Below are 17,956 nucleotides of genomic sequence, written 5' to 3'. Positions count from 1 at the left end.
AGACTGTACAGAGGTCCATGCAAAGCAGAAAAGGCCTGTGTCTTCAACCACAACAGTGAGTTATCCTCCATAGAAATCGGTTTGTGGGTACAGATGAAGTCAGAATGATTCTGAGAATTTTTGAAAATTGCTTTTGACAAAAGAAACAAAAAATAGAAAGTGAATTTCCCAGTCATGGCTTACAGATAGAGGAATTTTGCAAGAGAAATAATGATTCCCAGTGAAAACTGAACCACACTATACAAGCTCCCTTGAAGCTCCCTCTTCCCCCAAGGTGCTCCATATAGTATGGATGCTTCTTGCCTAAAGAAGTATAAGAAGACCAGAAGAGACTGGGTCTAAAAAGGCTTGCCTAGACATGTAGACAGTAAAATAAAAGATTTGAGTATCAGTGTTGGAAGAAATAAATGAGACCTGCCCAGTGAAAAACTTGTAGCCTAAGGAAACCCATCACCAGCAAGGCTGATTCACAGGCCAGAAGTCCCTGTCATGGTGAGCTGTCCCCTCCTTCACTTGAGAACAATATGGTCATTTACCTCCTAAAAATGCCCTTCTCTCCTTCTCAACATTTGTGACATAAATACATACCTAAGCTGTTTTTGTTTTACATTTGCTCTATGTTCTGCAGAAGCATTGCAGTGGCAACACCAGGGAGCTAGTATTTCAGCCAATCCAGGAACAAATTACTGTTTGGGACTATAAAAGGGACAAACGTCGGTAGTTTAACAAAAGATGGTACAGCTCTGTACTATTCTGTATTCTTTTGGGAGAATTGCTTGGAGGGCAACCAGAGAGATCTTTTTTTTGCTTAACCTTAAGAACCCTACTGGGGAAAATAGTTCCCTCATCTCTCTAGTTCTATGCCAGTGCTTTAATTTTCTTATTTTCCCTAATTTTCCTTCAGAACTAAAGCATTCTGCATAAATGATGGCAGGGTGGATAATAATAAAACTGTATTTTGTAGGACATATGCCCTAGGGAATTGGGTATTGCTCTTTAACAGTGTATTAACACTGTAAATTGGTTTGCCACATGACTATATTGGATTAAATCACACAAAGAGTATGAGGAAGCAGGCAGAAAAGGGATAAAAATGTCTCTGGATACTGGCTGAGTCTCCTTTGAACTTGCAGGAACTCATTACTTGATGGCCCAGAGAACAGAAATAGGGAAGAATACGAGGGCTCTGGCAGATGCTAAAAATTCATCTTCCTTCAAAGGTGGCCAGTTATGGGACCAGACTGGTGCATCATCTAATGATGAGCTCCTAAACACGAGAGCAATTCATGTGGACAATTTGTACTCAAATCTTCTCTTTGTGTATCAAGATAGGTGATTCATACTTTTTCAAACAGTTCTTTGAGTGATACCAGACTGTACATGGATTCTTGTGGGGAATATGAGGACATGCCTGAATTCATTCAGATCCAGTGGATCAGCACAGTGAATACACACCACACTCACATCAAGAGCAAGGCCAGAGTGGTGACAGGTGTGAGATTGCTCCAGGAGACAGACCTTGACAGCTGAGTGGAGAGGAGAGACCCACGTGAGTTAACATTGCCGTGGTGGAGTTACACCTGCAGCCATGCCACGTGGGTCTGCATGGGTCAGCATAACTCCTATGGGATCTCATTTGCAAGATGAATGTTCTTGACAGGAAATGTGAAATTCATGGAAGGCAAGCAGATCAGTGTAAGCAGCTGAAATTCTAGAAAGTATGGATGAATATTCTTGAAAAAAAAAGAAAAAAAAAGTTTTCATCATATTTTCATCATTCAACTCAGCTAAAAACCTTGTTCTGACTTTGTTGTTCTCCTTGTTGAGAAAAATGGGTTGCAGTAAGCACAGCTTTTCACACTACAGTTTCCTACATTTGTGTCGTTCTTTGGGCTTGTAATTAAATATTGAAGAGACAAAGGAGACTTGGCAGCAATCATACTCACAGCGGTCTAATGTCATATGGTTCATCTGAAAGGAAAATGTTCTGAAACAGATGAGATAATGTACTTAACTTTGGGGGAAAAAAAGCCATGAAGCACTCATTGGACAAATACTCTCATAACATTTTATCAACAATACAGGAAAGTCAACACTTCCAAAACATCTGACTGTGATGATGGCAGCCAAAGGTCCATGTTAACATTAGAGCAGATTTGTGCAGTGCAACATTGAGTTTGCAAGGGCCATTGTTTTTCTGTTTCTCTGAAACCAAATTAGGTTCAAAGCAGTGGGAGACCAGCTTGCAGACATCTCTTGAACAGTGCATTCCTTTTATGCAGTGATAAGTAATAGCTTCTTCAGGGTTTCCTAGCTATTGGTGAAAGGCAATCTTTTATTTTCCCTCCTGTTATGATTTTCAAAAGAATCTCCAAAAAAACCTTGTACAAACAGAACTCCAATAATTACTTCTGTCTCGGTAAAAATAAAGGGTTACTTGCCTGCCTTTTCTGAGAAACGGATAAACTTGGTGTTTTCCTAGAAGCTCTTGGTTGCTTTTTCATGTAGCCCTGACCTCCCATTTGCCTTCAACTGAAGACTATGGAGATTGAAAGAATGAATAAATAAGTATAAATTTTTGAAAAATTTGCAGTTACTTAAAGTGATGTTGTCACAAGCTGTCCCCATATAAAACAGCCCATTTATTCCATTTAATTGGCCTAATTCTTCACACAGCTTAATCAAGGAGTGACCAGGAGCTTAATTCTAAGAAAATATGATTTATATTTACATAAAACTTTCTTCCCTGGGATTCAAGGTGTTTGTCTTCCTGCTGCTTTTATGCTTTTTCTCAGAACAGTTTTCCTTCTTTTTTTTGTGTTTCCTAGTTCCTAATCTCAGGAACCAGAGTCTGACCTGCACAATCACACAGCTGAACTGCAGTTCGTATAGCTAAATGCCTTCCCAGTATATGTCTGCCTGATCCTTTCCAGGATAAATACTACCTTACAGGTAACACTAGAGGAGAAGCCTACTTCTCCCATCTCTTTTAGATCCTCATTAACCTGAACATTATTTAACGTCTTGTTTGTATGTTTACTATGAAAAATGCACGAAAGTTAAACTACTAAAAACTCAGCTGAACAGAACATTCCTTACATTGAAGCTACTGTTTGCAACATTATAATGACTAGAAGATCAATTGCTTGCTATAGCAAGGGTAACTAATAGCACTGCTGCCAATGAAAGTGGTGATAGTGCAGACATTCTGATTGTCAAACTTGCAAGTCTTCCTTTTATCCTTCCCTTTTCTTTTCCCCATTTCCCTTCTCTAGTCTCTTTTTTTTTAATTAGAGTAATTTTACATCTGGACTCTGAAATTACATCAGGCTGAACCCTGCAATATAAATTGGTCGGTCTCCTGAAGAGAAATTTGCTTCTTTGGGGAACCATGGACAGCTGTGGCTCAGTGTCTTTACAGAAAGAAAGGCAGACAGCAAGAATCTAGTTCATACTAAACCACAGACCAAAGTCTGGTCTGAGATTTATCTTTGTGGATCCAGAGGACGTGGATGTCGTTAGAACAATTCAGCAATCATGATTCTTACGGTCTTCGATCTCTGTATGATTCCTTTGGTAGAGCTGACATACTGTGTGAATGATTTTCTCATAAACTAAGTCTAAATTTGAGCTTCTTAAACCCTATCATTTAAACTGTCATCTGAAGAGAAGACAGTGTTTGTGTGACTTCTGTTCCCTGCCAGAAATTAAAACAAGACAAAGCTCAGATTCCCATAGCCAAAATGATGTGCAGTATTTGCAATACTCATCAGTAAAGAAAACTTTATTTCCTCATTTTCTCTTGTCTTCTCTGATTCAGTAAATTCCATTTTAGAAGCTAATCATATTAAGTAGCTTAACTTATAGGCATGATGGCAGGCAAGCACACATAAGTCTAATATCTAAATTATTCTCAGGGAGACGATCTATTGTGTCAGTTAGTGATCAAAGTGTCCATTTATATTCACAATGCTATATACAAAACAATTTAATTTCAACATCTAATTTTTTTTAACCATAAATGATTATGTGATAAACAAATCATTTGGAAACTAAAAGAGTAGTATCACTGTAAATCTCTCTCCACGTCTCAACTTGCTTAATATGGGTTGTCAAAAATCTGAGAAAATATGACCCACAGGGGATTCTCTCAGCTGCCTGAAATAGGGAGAAGATACAGCATGTCTTTACTACATTTTCAAAGGCAAAAGAGGGAACACTATTAGAAATAAGCCTGCTGTTCTCTGTCCTCCCTGAAACTGTACTCCAAACATAGGTGCTTCTATATTTTTGCTTTATACTATAAGCCTTATTTTAAATAAGAAGCACAAGGAACCAAAAGCTCTTATGGTGAGCCTTCGCTTTGTATTGTCTCTAAAATAAATAATTGGCCTTCTTTTCTGAACGAGATTCACATTTACTTCAGAAAGGGCATCCTCTTTGCGGGATACAGTGGAATTTATTCATGTTTTGGAGGTAAAGAAGACAAATTTTCTGTGAATTCTGGAATACATGGTCATAAAAGAATATTGACTCTTTCTCAGTAGTTTCTTAGTTAAATAAAGCAACATCTGTGCTAAACAATTGTGGCATTTCTTTAGCCTAAGTCAGCATTTGCCCAGAATCCCAGTCTCAATGAGAAAAAGATCACTCATACAAAAATATTTGGCAGGGTTGGATTGATATCCTCGTGCTCCCATACAGCAAGAGTTAGGAACCCCAGGAATTAGTAGTGTTAAATGGATGAAACAGCTACAGAAAGACTCATGTAAAATGCTTAAAACAACCAAAGGTGTTCCTGAGGTACTAATACTTCCAGAAAATATTGAAAAGAACCATGTGGTTCTTTCTTCAACCCAACCACAAATTTAATTCAAAAACTTCAATTGCCTTATCTCATTTGTCATCTTTGACCATGGGTAGTATCTGTGATCTTCTTTGCTGGCTTCCCTTCAGCTGGAGCTAATGCTGAATGTCTGAATACTCATATAGATTTTGGGTAGTACCCTGCTGACTCTCAGGGTGTGAAGAACCTCCCATTTGCCCAGCATACAGCTCTCTACCAGCTTTGCACAGCTGGATCCACATCTTCACCAAGAAAATCTCATCACTCTCTATTTCCAGATGCTCCAGCAGTGGATCCCTGAGGTGCTCCCACTGCAGGTACCTGGCTCTCCTGGCACCAGGGTTCATGCAGTCTGGTTCCTCTTCACCTTTGCAGTCTTCCCTTCTTTGTGGTGGTCAGAGGAGCACCAAGCTTCATGCTAGCACCCAGCAAGTAGTGCCAGATCAGAAGTCTTGTCCCTGAGACTGCTACTGAGCCACTCTTAAGAGAGATGCCTGGCATCAGTGCTGCAGTCAGGAAGGACGTGTAGGCCCCTGGGCACCGGGATACAGTCCCATACTGGATATTTGAACAGTTTCAGCCCAGATGAACCAGCACATTGCCAAACAATTCCTGGGAATGACTGTGAGACTCAGCATGGCCCAAGGACCATGTTGGCACCCTGCCCACAGCTCGGCCAGCTGGGGGTCAGGGTGCTTGGTGGCTCCTGGCCCCAGAGCCAGGAGCAGTCATGGATATCTTTAATTTACTGTTATGCCTCCAAGCTATGCATGCTGGTTTTGATTTCAGTAGGGCCAGAATTGCCATAGATTTGTGGCTTGTGACAAATCTTTTACCGTATATGTATGTATATATATGCACTGGAGTAAACAGGTATCTCTTTTCTTCTCTTTGTTTGAAAATCTCTACAAAAAAAAATGAAGGTTTAGGTACCCAGGGATGTATAATAACAAAAATATTGTTTGACACTTGGTAGAAGAATAATTGGTTCCTGCAATTTCTTCAGACCACTGCCAATTTACCACCTTTTTTCTTTTAAAGGCCAATGGAGTGGCCCTCACGCAGACAATAAGTCATGCTCATGCCATTAAAGTAAACAAGAAAACAAATAAAAGCTATACCTGTCATGTTGCTTAAACTATATTGATGAGAAGGGAAAACAGGCCATAGAACTGATTATGTTTATTAGATAACAGGCAGCCTATGCTGTCATTGTGCTCTGACTTAAGGACTTGTCTAGCAAGAGGACAACATTGCCTCTTAAAAACAGGAATATCTGAAAAGGAAGGATGCACTGCTTTTCGAGGGCCTGCATTTATTTATTTTTTTCCTTAGACCTTTTTTTTTTTTCTTCTTCTAATTACTATCTTTAAGGCAGATAAATCTGAAATTCACTGCCCTTATAAAAACAGCAAGTATTGGCACATCTCCTTTTAAATATACCTTGTTTAAACTAGCTAAGACTCTGAGCTGCTGAAGAAAGCACTACCCATTACATGATAGCTGTTAGATGTTGGATAGCTGTTAAGTTAGATGAATCACCTGCTGAAAACACCTTGTTTTCTTAATTGCCTACAGATGGAACCCAGATGAAAAGTGTAGTGTAAACACCTGGGGTGGGAATTCAATTGCTTAAATATAAGGTTTCAAAGGAGTTTAGCTCTTTTGGGTTACCTAGAAGGGGTTGTGTGGGACTGGCAGAGATGACCTAGGATCTGTGACTTCCTTTGACATCCAAAGTTGACTGACAAAGATGATCAGGTTGATTAGGCTGATAATACCTAAATGATACTGGATATTGGTGGTCTTGTTTTTGAATTGCATCTGGAATGCTGCGGTTAGCAGAGGTGAGTGTTCCCCTGGTTTCTACCTGTATGCTGTTGGGAAAAATTCTCTTGATAAGAGACCTGCAGCTCTTGAATTTTTGAGTATTGGTCAAGAAAAGCAATTTAGATCTCTTTTGTCTATGCCAATACACTGAAAAGACCTTTATTGAGTACATGATTAAAAAAAAAAGTCTTTAAACCACAAGGAGTTACAGCTACTTCAAGAACTGTTCATAGTATGCTGCACAGCTGTCGTGGTACCCATTGAGTCCTACTGTTATGATAGTGATGAAATCAGCTGAAAGGAGACTGGGGAGAGGTGTCTATAAGTTACAGTTATTTTCAGGCACTATTGTAGCTACAGGAGCTCCAGACTGAAGGAGTTCTTGAGATCACATTTTCTATTTCAAGAAAGGAAGAAAACTTTCAAATCTGACCTTTTGCTGGAACAGTAATGGCAGTAGTATCCTACTGACCAACACTTTTATTTCTGAAGTTCCTCAGCCATATGTATTCTTTGGCTGTGGCACACTTTGATGTTTCTTAATTAGACACTAGTATGGCAAGTCATTCATTTAGCTTTAGACCTATAATTGTTTAAAGTCAGTTGACAATTGTCTAATTGTCAGCTTTTGTTGTCTGATATGTAACTGCATCTTGCTTTAGTGCCACAGAAACAAGACTTGCTTTGTGTGTGAGCATGCATTTATTTACGCATATGTACCCCTGTGTATGAGTATGTAAAAAAAAAAAAAAAAAAAACCTTGTATGGGGAAGACAGGAGGGGAGGCACAGAAATAAATGATTCCCCATCACAGCAGTACATTAATTCAAATGAACAGGACTATCCTTATGCCTGGGAGGTGAATCACTTGCCAGCATGCTCCTCAGGCTGTAAGAACCAGAAGGTTGCATGAAGTGTCCCCAGCATGCACAGAGGAGAAAAAGTTCAGAAAACAGGGAAGTTTAAGGTTTCTTTGCTGTCAATGTCATCCTCTATAACATCTTTTTTCATGCACTTCTAATGTAAACAACGTGAGTGATTAAAAATGAGAACAAACAAAATCAGAGAGGGAGAAAACTGTGGAACAAATCCAGCTGTATCTCACAAAATGGGGAAGGCAGATGTGTGCTGTGGAAGGTCTTTCTCCCTCTCCTTTTAACTATTCAGCTGCCTGGTTTTGGCCCTAAATATCCTTAATACTCCCACAGTCATCTATTTAAGGGAATATCTACTGTGTGGTACAACTCTGACAAACTCCCAAACGTTTCTGTGATGTGCCCCTGTTTCAGACAGTTTTGTGGGCTGCAGCGGGGAACTGTACTCAGGAAGAGGGGTGAGTCCTCATCCCTAAAGCAGCTTCTGCCTTAAGGATATCTGAAGTGCTGTCTAATTCAGACCCATGTCTGATAATCACATTTGGTTGGATATCACTTCTTAATTCTACCATAAACGTGTGAGGAATCTACTTTTGTTTAGAGTATGGAGATTAAAATTAGAACTGTTTTCTCTGTTATGTGGGTGTCAGTTTAACAAACTAACATGGCACAGACAACTATCAACTGAGATGTTGAATAAGGCAGTCATTACAGCAGCTGTAAAGGCTGCTATTCACTTCACTGCTGAAGGAAATCCTTGCTTAGTCTGTGTCTGCAGGTAACAATGAATCTATTAAAATAAACTCTGGATTCATTTCCTGGCACTTCACATTGCTTGAATGCCTGATCTTCCAGTAGTACATAGAAAATATGTTCATGTCTCAGGGGTGAAATAGGTCTCCAAAGATGTATTTTGTAAATATTATGTGTATTAACACTAGCAATGAGGGTACCCTTACATCTTCCATTTGCTTTTCTTTGGGTCAGCCAGGAAATGGTGTAAAGAAATTAGATCTAAATTGTTTCTGGAAGCCAGTTACTGCATGATGACTGCAGTTTCGATTCTTCTGTTATTTCTTGGATTAAGAGGAAAACTTCTTCAGTTTAATCCTTCAACCTTATTGTTCTGGAGGCAATAAGAAGTTAATTTGTGCACAACAGGTGTGGATGGTAACTTCATTCACCAGTTCAGTGGGGGGAAAAACAGTGAGGTTTATTCATGGGGCAACAAAAGGGCAATACAGTAACTCTTGATGTATTTTGGAGGCATTACCTGGAAGGCAAATGAAGACAAACTTGTGTCAGCTGGCATTAAGCAGCACCAGTTTCACTTATGCTTTACTGGTTAGTACTTTGTATTTTCTTTCATATAAGAATGAGATGTAATTACGAGATTAATTAGGGCAAATACAAAGCATTTCATTAGAAATGCTATATGTTCTTAATATAATTTGTCTTAAAGCTAGCCAAACTTTATTTCTGAAACACCTCCAAAGCACCAGACTGTGCTTGTTATGGGGAGTGGGTCTTCTCATTCTTGACACCCAACTGTTAGTCTGGAGAGTTCCTCTAAATCGACTACTGGAATACATGAGTTTGGGATATAGTTTGCGTTAGTGGAAGGTAAATCTTCCAGAGGCTTGAAGTTCATACTAATTGGGGTTTCTGTACTGGTTGTGAATGAACAGCTATTCTGGAAAATGTACAAGCAGCCAAGAGTACTTATCTACTCTAGTCAAAGTGCTGCATATGCCCTGAAGTACAAAGGTGAGGGTTGTGGTCCTGCAGATCACAGAGGAGGAGGTCACCCTGATCTGCTGAAGCCCTCTCACTAGTCATCCCTACTGCTTGCTGGTGAAGTAGTGAGGAGCATGACCCAGGTCCTGCAGGGTTTTTCCTTCAGCTGCCTCTTTTGCTCTTGTGCAGCAGGGTTGCTAAGCCCTGAGTGCTCACTGCTGCCCAGCAGCTGGAGGTTGCACATAACAAGTGGATGATTTACCTGGTGCTAATGGATGCACTACTTTCTGGACATCATCTTGGAATGCTTTCTTCTGGCTAAAGGTAGCTTTTTACTTCAATCCCTCTATATTTAGCATTTCACTGTTGTAGACCTTGATAATGACTTATCCAGTTTCGGCCAATTTAGTACCAAGATTAGTACAAATGCATTTGTTTTTAACCAGAAATTGTGGAAGTGGGTTCTGGTGTGCAAGGCATTAACCATCTTTAATCAGATACCAGCTAGGTCTGGAACCTATTATCTGTTTGAGAATGCATCTTTTTGTCATGTAATAGTATAAGAAAGCATCACAGACCGATATCTCACTGTGCACAAAGTCCCTTCCAACATGAGACCCAGTGCAGTCCTCTGTTTGCAGGGGAATATCTCTTGTAGATAGGTGAAGTCTCTGTACTTGACTCTTATATTATTCACTTCAACAATTATAACTACATTTATAGATTACATGGCTTGCTGGAAGAGACTGAAATAAGTGCAATGAAACTAACCATTGGAGTACTTCAGTAAAGTGGAATAAACTCTTTAAATACTATCTATATACAATGCTGATAATTATGGTTATGCTTAAATGAGATGCATATTGTGAGTCTCAGTTCTATCTTAGAATAAAAACTAAGGATTCTTTTTTGCTGCAAGATAAATCTATTTTCCAAAAACACATTTCTAACTTTACATATTCTTTGTGTTGAATAGGTATATAGCGTTGTAAGTTTGGTGTTTTGTTTTTTTTTTTTTAAGTGTGTGGGTAGCTCTTTTCCCAGACACTGGTTGAAGAATTTTTGTCATGTGGCTTTAGTGTTCACCATACATGCAAAGCATGGCTTCAGGAAGACATTCTAAACATAATGCTGGTAGGATGTATTGATCAAGTGTACTTGATGTTACGTTCTCTCAGAAGTGAAAGAAAAACAATTAGTATGCTGATTTGAATGACTTTACCAGGAAATATTCTGAGACATAATTTTTTATAGAAACAGCAGAGTTCATGATACTTAAGCATCTACACAAACTGTATGCACAGCTGTTATAGTAGGTTTCCATAATTTTTTGCTCTGTTCATGAAGGCTTTTAGTCTGAACTTGAAGTTTACCAGCCAGGAGCAAAATAAGGAGAAAAAAAATACTGACTTAATCTGAAAGCACCATGAAATATTAAGGAAAACTTGGAATTGCAATTTCCTGGAGGAAACACCAACTCTTTAGTAGGACAGTCAAAGAAAATGACATGTTATCGGAAATATGAGAAAATACCTAAAATAATTCTAAAAGCTTGTCTTATATAAAAAGGGATACAGAGATGACCTTTGTATTGAATTGATTCTGCCATTGGAAACTTTGTGAGAACTTAATCAAGCTTTGGAGCCATCATAATACTGCTTATGCCTCCTCTAGAGCAGTCTCTGATCTGTACATTTACAGTGATTTATCTTACACCAGGGTAAAGACCATGTCTTTAAGACCTTAACACAGTGTTCTCACGTACAAACTTGATATTGGGAGATCAAATTAAGAGTTCAACAGACTTTTGTACAGATTAAAACCATGGTACCAGCATGACTTGCTCCTTTCCAGATGAGATGAAGAGGTATTTCAATTAAAGTTCAAGAAACAGTTTTCTGAAATACCTTGTTGTCGAACCCTTGCAAGCTCTCATTAAAACTTAAATCTTATTTAGAGATTAAAAGCAAGAGAAGTAGCTAAAGGTTAATATCGTGTATCTTAACTTTTGTCTTCTTTGTTTCCAGTGCTCATGAGAAGTACAGAGGCTGGAACTTCCAGAGGCAAATGTTTGATTTAGAAAATCTGAGTCCCCCTTGGAGGACCTCTATATTTCTAGAGGCAAAAGTTTGCCTCCAAATTCTTCTGAGGTTAAGCTTTATCAACAATCAACACTGTGATTGTAGCCCTTAATACTGGTATAACCATTCAGGAATGAAGACCACTGTTTTATTTGCTGTCAAACTTCCAGATGCTGAAAAGGAGGTGGTGAGGTTTGCTATTGTTACATCTGGATTATGAGTTAATGTATTCCCCAAATGGGGGAGAAATTGAGCACAGCATGTGTGATGGTTATTTTGGTGTACTGTTGAGTTGTTATCCCAGGCTTTGACTGATTGTTAGATGCTGTCTTCAAGAATGATAAAAGATGGCTGACTAATGGCTGATTTGCATCCTCTTCCACTCTGTATCAAAGTATTGCATTTAAATGTTCTTCATGTTAATCTACTTGAGGTAGAAGGGGGGAAAAAAATTGCTTCTATCTCTCCACCACTATGACCTTTACTTATTTTATTCTGATAACTCTTGTTTGTGGGAGTAGATAGTGGGAGGAGATACTGTGACTTTTATGTGTCAATGTATTTTTAACTAGAGGCAGATTTAACACTATATTAATCTGGTTGTACAGCTGTGCACTGCAACTTGGCCTCAAGCCCTGTTCCCCAAGCAAAATGTCGGGGGGAAGGGACCACCACGTGGTTTTTCTTATTGTGCCTGCCACAAACACACCAAATACTTATCAATGAACTACACTGAACCCCAGTACTCCTTGTGAACATGGGATGCAGATGGGGTACGGCCTGGAAAGAGCTTTGATGATAATTTCAAGCTAGAATAGCTTGTTCATAATTGTCAGTTTGACTTTGTTTATAAATAAAAGTGAATAGATTTATCCTTGCTTAGCTTAGAATGGGGGTGGAGGAGGGGGGGCAGGGCTCTCTGATAAACTCAGAGGGGAATCAAATCTATTTATACTATTCCATTTTAAGTTTACTTCACAATTAGGCAATAAATGTAACAAACTCTAATGCACAGGCTGGTTTAAACTTTATTCCTTTGGCAAGAAACAAAATGGATTTTGTGGTAAACTTTATATGCCTGAAGTCACAAGATAACAAGAATTGAATGTAGTGTCACCCCAGACTTGGCAACAGCAGTGTCTTGTTGGAGAATGAAAAGGATGTGATGTGTAAAACTCAGAAGAGGAAAATGGTTACAACAGTCTGGTGCCTTGTTCTAGGAGCTGGGGAAGAAGAGGCAGAGCTTCTGGTTTTAATTCATCCTTAAAAGATAAAATGAGGGTAGTTAAGCAAGGATATATATTAAAATAGAGTAAGTACTGGGAGAAGATAGGATTTTAGGAATAAATCCAGGACACCAATTTATTTTAGGATCTTCCAGGGAATCTTTAACATGTCCAGCTCTCAGTGATTTTTGCCCCACTTCCAAGTGAATTCCTCTGAGTCTGAGGCCTGCCAAGTGCAAAATGCAGAACTGTTAGTAGCAGGCTGTAAAGCTCCCCATTGCCTCCTTTTCATCGGCCACTTGTGATGTTGTGCTACATCTTTGCTGTTGTCCCTTTGGCTGATGCTGTGAGGAGCAGCTCTAGTGAGATGGGCATAAACAACTACAGATTGACTTCCAAGTGATTGTCAGACACCTGGAGACCCACAGCTTCTGTTTAATGGAAGCACAAAGCCAACTTTGCCAAGCCCTCAAGGCAGCTGTAATTACAAATGTGACTGATGTAGCCACTCCATAGAGACACAAAACCACCACATTCACAGTCAGACCTGCCATCGAATTCACAGCAGAGCTGAGTGTTTGAGTTACAGTTCAGAGGATTTGGTCCTTCTGAAGGAGTATTTGTAGGGCTGCAGAAAAGAGAACTTCCCATGTTTGTTATATGATGTTATAAATAGCTCCCCAGGAAACAGAGCTGCTGTTGCATCCAGGAAATATAACAAATGCAGTATTTTAGTCTTTTTGAAACAGCGTGACTTGAGCCACTGATCAGACCTGTATCCTGCATATGTATGTACAGAACACAGTAGCAGAGAGATGTTTTCTCAGTTGAAATAATATTGTTTTCAACATAAAATTCTTTATTTTAAGCATATGGTACAATGTTATTTGGTTAATCTTAATTGTAAAATAAACAGATGTGAAATGTGTGCTGACATCTTCCCTTATTTGTTTATAGAAAAGTCCCTTGAAAGATTAATCTTCCCACTGGCCATGTCTGCAGCTTTTCTCTTGAGCTCAGCATGAAAGTCAGATGCCTGCTGAAGGCCTTGTAGGATCCAAAACTGCACATTTTGAAAATGTCAGTTTTACTGAAGACTCTCTCATGAATTCTCATTTCCAATAAAATAATCCTGGGATAAAGGAGGAGCACTGAGGGACTGTGAGACAGCCAAGTCACACTCCAGCTTTTTCAGTAGGACTCATAAAAGTAACACCTTAAAGGAGCATTTGACTATTATTGTGTTAATCACTTTTACATGTTCTTTAATCTATTTGGATTTTTTTCCCAAATCTGATAACCTAATTTAAAAATAAAAGATTCAAAGTATGCAAACAGTCTTGCACAAGCTGATGTGATTTTATCTACCACTTGATAATCTAATGTGTCATGTAGAAGACCTATTTATAAATTCATAGAAGTGTTTTGCATTTAGTGTTTCTGATTTGTTGATGCCTTCTTGCTAAGAAGCAAAAACTTAGGTTAAAAACATTGACACACTTTAATTCAGCGTGAGGGTGAACATATACCCTTTTGCACTAGTGTACCTGGATTGGTTTCAAATCCTACTTTAACCTGATCTGTGCCAATTTGCTCTCAGCCTCATATCAGCTATTTCTAGAGGTGATCAGGAGATATTTTCTTCAGGAATGCATTGCATTTAATGATTTGAAAATCCTTCATTCAAATATGTATAAGCCTTCTAAAAGTGTATTTGCCAATATAGTGTTATTAGCTTTTTATTTTTTTAAGTGTAAACTCTTTGCAAGCTGCTACAAAAACAAACCTGATCTGTGTGGAACTGTTTGATGTGAACTCGGTACCATTGCTGAGTACTTTTGAGGGAGAGAAAGTCATGCTACCCGCTTTCAACATGCATGAACTTCATCTATTCAATGTCTAGTGCCTGCCTGATAAGCATGGGTTTAGTTTCTCAGTACACTTATGAAGTGGGAATTTCTGACAGTTTATGTTAAGAAAAGCTGAAGAACCAGGAGGATGTGACTTAATGTTCCTGGAAATCTCTATTGGTCAGCCATAAAAAGCAGGATGTCCAGACCTTAAGAGAAAGCTGACTGAGCTTCTGCGAGTCTTACTGAAGGGACTTTGCAGGACTTCAGTAAAATATTTCTTGCCTTCTGGTCAATTTTGCAGGATGTTCCCATTTGCATTACGTTTTCATATGACCATCCTATATTAATATTGCTTAGAAGGAATACATGTATGCAAGAGAGCTCTTCAGAGCTGTTGGAGGATATACCTAAAGGAATACCAGGGTAAAATGGATTGAGGAACACTGCTGCTGACAAAGCTGCTTCAATGCGTGACCCTACAGAAGTAAGAAATCAGCTGAACATCTTAAGCTTCAGAGAAGGAATCTCTATTTGGGACAGGAGTTGGGCAGAAGACTGCAAAGTAACAGCTGACCTAGAAGTGAAGTATATTGTACAAGTATGTAGTCTCTACTCTAAATGTATACCTTTACTCATAAGTTATTTCATTAGTCCTGAAATACAAGGATGTGAGTGGTGTCCTTGTAGCACAATTGCTATTTTATTTTTTTCTGCTGCTAGTAATATGTTCTTATATCTATGCCTGAAGAAGAGGGCCTTGGAGTGCTTGTGGTCTACTGGGTCTGAGATCATAGCATTCTTCCTGGAAAGAACCTAGAAGGAGCTCTGGCCTTTCTTTTGCCCATGTAGAGCCTCAGCTTCCTCTCAAACTTTGTCTGCAGTTGAAAGGGAATAACTTTGTCAGTCAGTTTCTAGATAAAACCCCAAGACTCTTCACAGCTCTCATCTGCTGCTCAGGTGGACCTGCTGCCTGGTCTATCAGTGTGTTCATGAGAGAATTTACGGTGTTTTATGCACCATTTAGCTCCTGCCTAGCTGTGCTCAGAGCTTCACTCTGTCTCCCAAAGACGCTGTCAGACAGCCAGATATAATACAAAGCCAGAAGAATACTGATAGCTTGTCAAAACCCAGGAAAGATGGACTCTGAACTGCTAGAGGGAGAGCTCCTGGCTGTTGAGATGTATCTTGCTTAGGGGAAGTTTGTCACAAGTTGCTTCTGCTTTTCCTGGAAAATGCTCAGGTTGAACTTGCACTGGGATGTTGCTTTGGGATGTCACTGGCTGTTGATGCCTGCTCTGCTACTGCCCTGCAGCAACCATGGTTAATTCATCTCTTGAAGATGGGAATAAAAACTCACTGGAGCCCAGGAACGCAGTGGACCTGCATGATCAGCCCCTCTGTGTTGGCTTTGGGAGTCTGTTTTTTGTTTGCTGAGATGGTAGCTGATCTTTGACAGATATCTAAAGGAAATGGAAGTATGATTTAGGAGGCAGGATGTGGCTAGCAATAATAAAGGGCTTTTATTTGTCTCAGTGTTTTTTAAATGATTTTAATCTTCCCTCAAAAATAGGTGTATAAAAATGGAGAAATTGGCCTGCTTTAAATAGGAACAAGGTCCTTTTTATCTGTGCTCTTCCGTACTACCCTTCAGCTCCTGGTGCATTGCTCACTTCTGTCAAACTGAAATCTGGAGCAAAAATTCCCAAGTAAAGTTCATGATCATGTTTCCTTAAGTGCCCTTTGCTAATCAGAAGTAACTGCGAAGTTAGAAGGGTTTCACTGATAGCCAGTTAAATGATTCTGCAGTCAGTTGCTGTTGTGCAGGATCATTCTCATGAGGATAATAAAAGCTCATTAAAAATGGAAATACCAGATTTTTTTGCAAAATTTGTTTTTTTATTTTTAAAGTATCCTAATCACAGAGCAGAAAACCTCCCTCTTACACAGAGGGAAGATAATTTATATCAAACATTTGATGTTCAGTAATCAGATCATTGATATTTGATGATAGGGTTACATGCCATGATATGTTTAAGTTAGAGCAAAAAAAAAAAAAAATTCAAGTCATGAATTTCCTTTTCTTCTTACAGTGAATGCTTTTGCCATAGAAATGAATTCCAGTATATCTGATTGCAGAAAGAAAGTAGGACTGTTCCACTAGTAAGCCAAGTGCATAATGTGTAGGAAGATTTTGATCAGAGTTTACTGAAATAAACCAAAGAACTACAAGGTTATGATTTTTGTATGCATTCTTGGCTTGAATTCTGTAGCTTTCAGAGATTTGTTTGTAACTTGCTGATTTTTAATTAAAATGACTTCTTTAGTCAATATCAGATTAAAAAATGGTAGCACAAAAGGGGTATGTTTTTTACTGCATGATAACCTAGTGTATGTTTTTAACTTTTAAAAGATAATTAGGAAAACCAAAAACCTTTACAACTCTCCTTTAAAACACCAAGCTAATAAGGTTCTCTTTGGGATGAACATTTCTGGGACAGCAGAACACTGACACTGGCCTAAGGGAGTACTTAACATCAGAGCCCACTATGAAGATGCGGTATGCTTGACTTCATTCACAAAGTGAAAATCACACCCACTTTATAAGTGAAGCTCATTAAATTTTTCCTTTTTTCATGAAGCATAAGCACTACATATTTTTATTGAAAGGAACTGCTTGCTTGGATGAATTGAAATTAACTGTTTTTCACTTTTATTAATTCTGTTCAGTGTTTTGCAAATCTCAGGCTGCAGGGAATTATTCACTATTTTAAATGTGAGCTATGGAAGTCAGCTGTGATTGTTCTCAAAACTTCCTCTTGTTTCATGACCAACCAAAGACATTTTATTTCTTTTGCCAGCTGCTAGAATAGTAATTCCTGTAATCAAGATAAGGAATGCCACTGTGTTTTTTTTTTTGTTTGTTTTTGTTTTTAGGGAAAATATCAGAAGATTAGGAACTCTTAAAATTGAAAACCACTTCCTTTGAACTTCCCCAGGTATTGTTCCTGTGTTGGTTAGGCTGTTTTAAGATTTACTGGGTTGGGTATAAGTTTTAAACCTAAGGAGTTTCTTCACATTATGATAAAGATCTTGGTATGTGTGCTTGGGGACGTGGAGACAGCTCTTGCTGAGCTGCTGTACAGTTTGTGGGGTTGTGGGAAGGGGCTTGCGTGAGCTGCCAGAGAGCAACCCTGCTGAGAAATTCCTACTGATGGATTCTAGATTTGAACCTTTTTTTTTTTTTTTTTTAATTTCCCTCCCTCTTCAAGGATAACAGGCAGTTCATTCATAACCATTTTATGTTGTCTAAAGGATGTAAGTCAGGAGAGAAACAGCAAAAAAGATTCTTGGACAATTTCTTCAGGAGCTCAAGTCCACCAGGAAGTGGACAAAGTTGGCAAAGGTTTTATGACATGCTTCATCAAAAGTACTCATCAGCAGTGCTTATGCTGGGAAGTGCCAATAACTATTCCTGATACTGGGATTACATTGGCTAGATTAAATGAAC

General features: G+C 38.8%; 1 long non-coding RNA gene across 1 annotated transcript in view; it reads left to right on the top strand.

Moving 5' to 3' along the window:
- The first annotated feature begins 6,502 nt into the window (after positions 1–6,502).
- Positions 6,503–17,956, top strand: part of LOC311422748 — a 45,363-nt gene continuing 33,909 nt past the window's right edge. The window contains exon 1 of the long non-coding RNA XR_014685495.1: positions 6,503–6,693. This is a non-coding gene — a long non-coding RNA (uncharacterized lncRNA). The remainder of the gene's footprint in view (positions 6,694–17,956) is intronic.

Source organism: Aythya ferina, assembly GCF_964211825.1.
Source record: "Aythya ferina genome assembly, chromosome: 1".
Taxonomy (NCBI): domain Eukaryota; kingdom Metazoa; phylum Chordata; class Aves; order Anseriformes; family Anatidae; genus Aythya; species Aythya ferina.
This window is presented reverse-complemented; position numbering and strand designations above follow the sequence as displayed.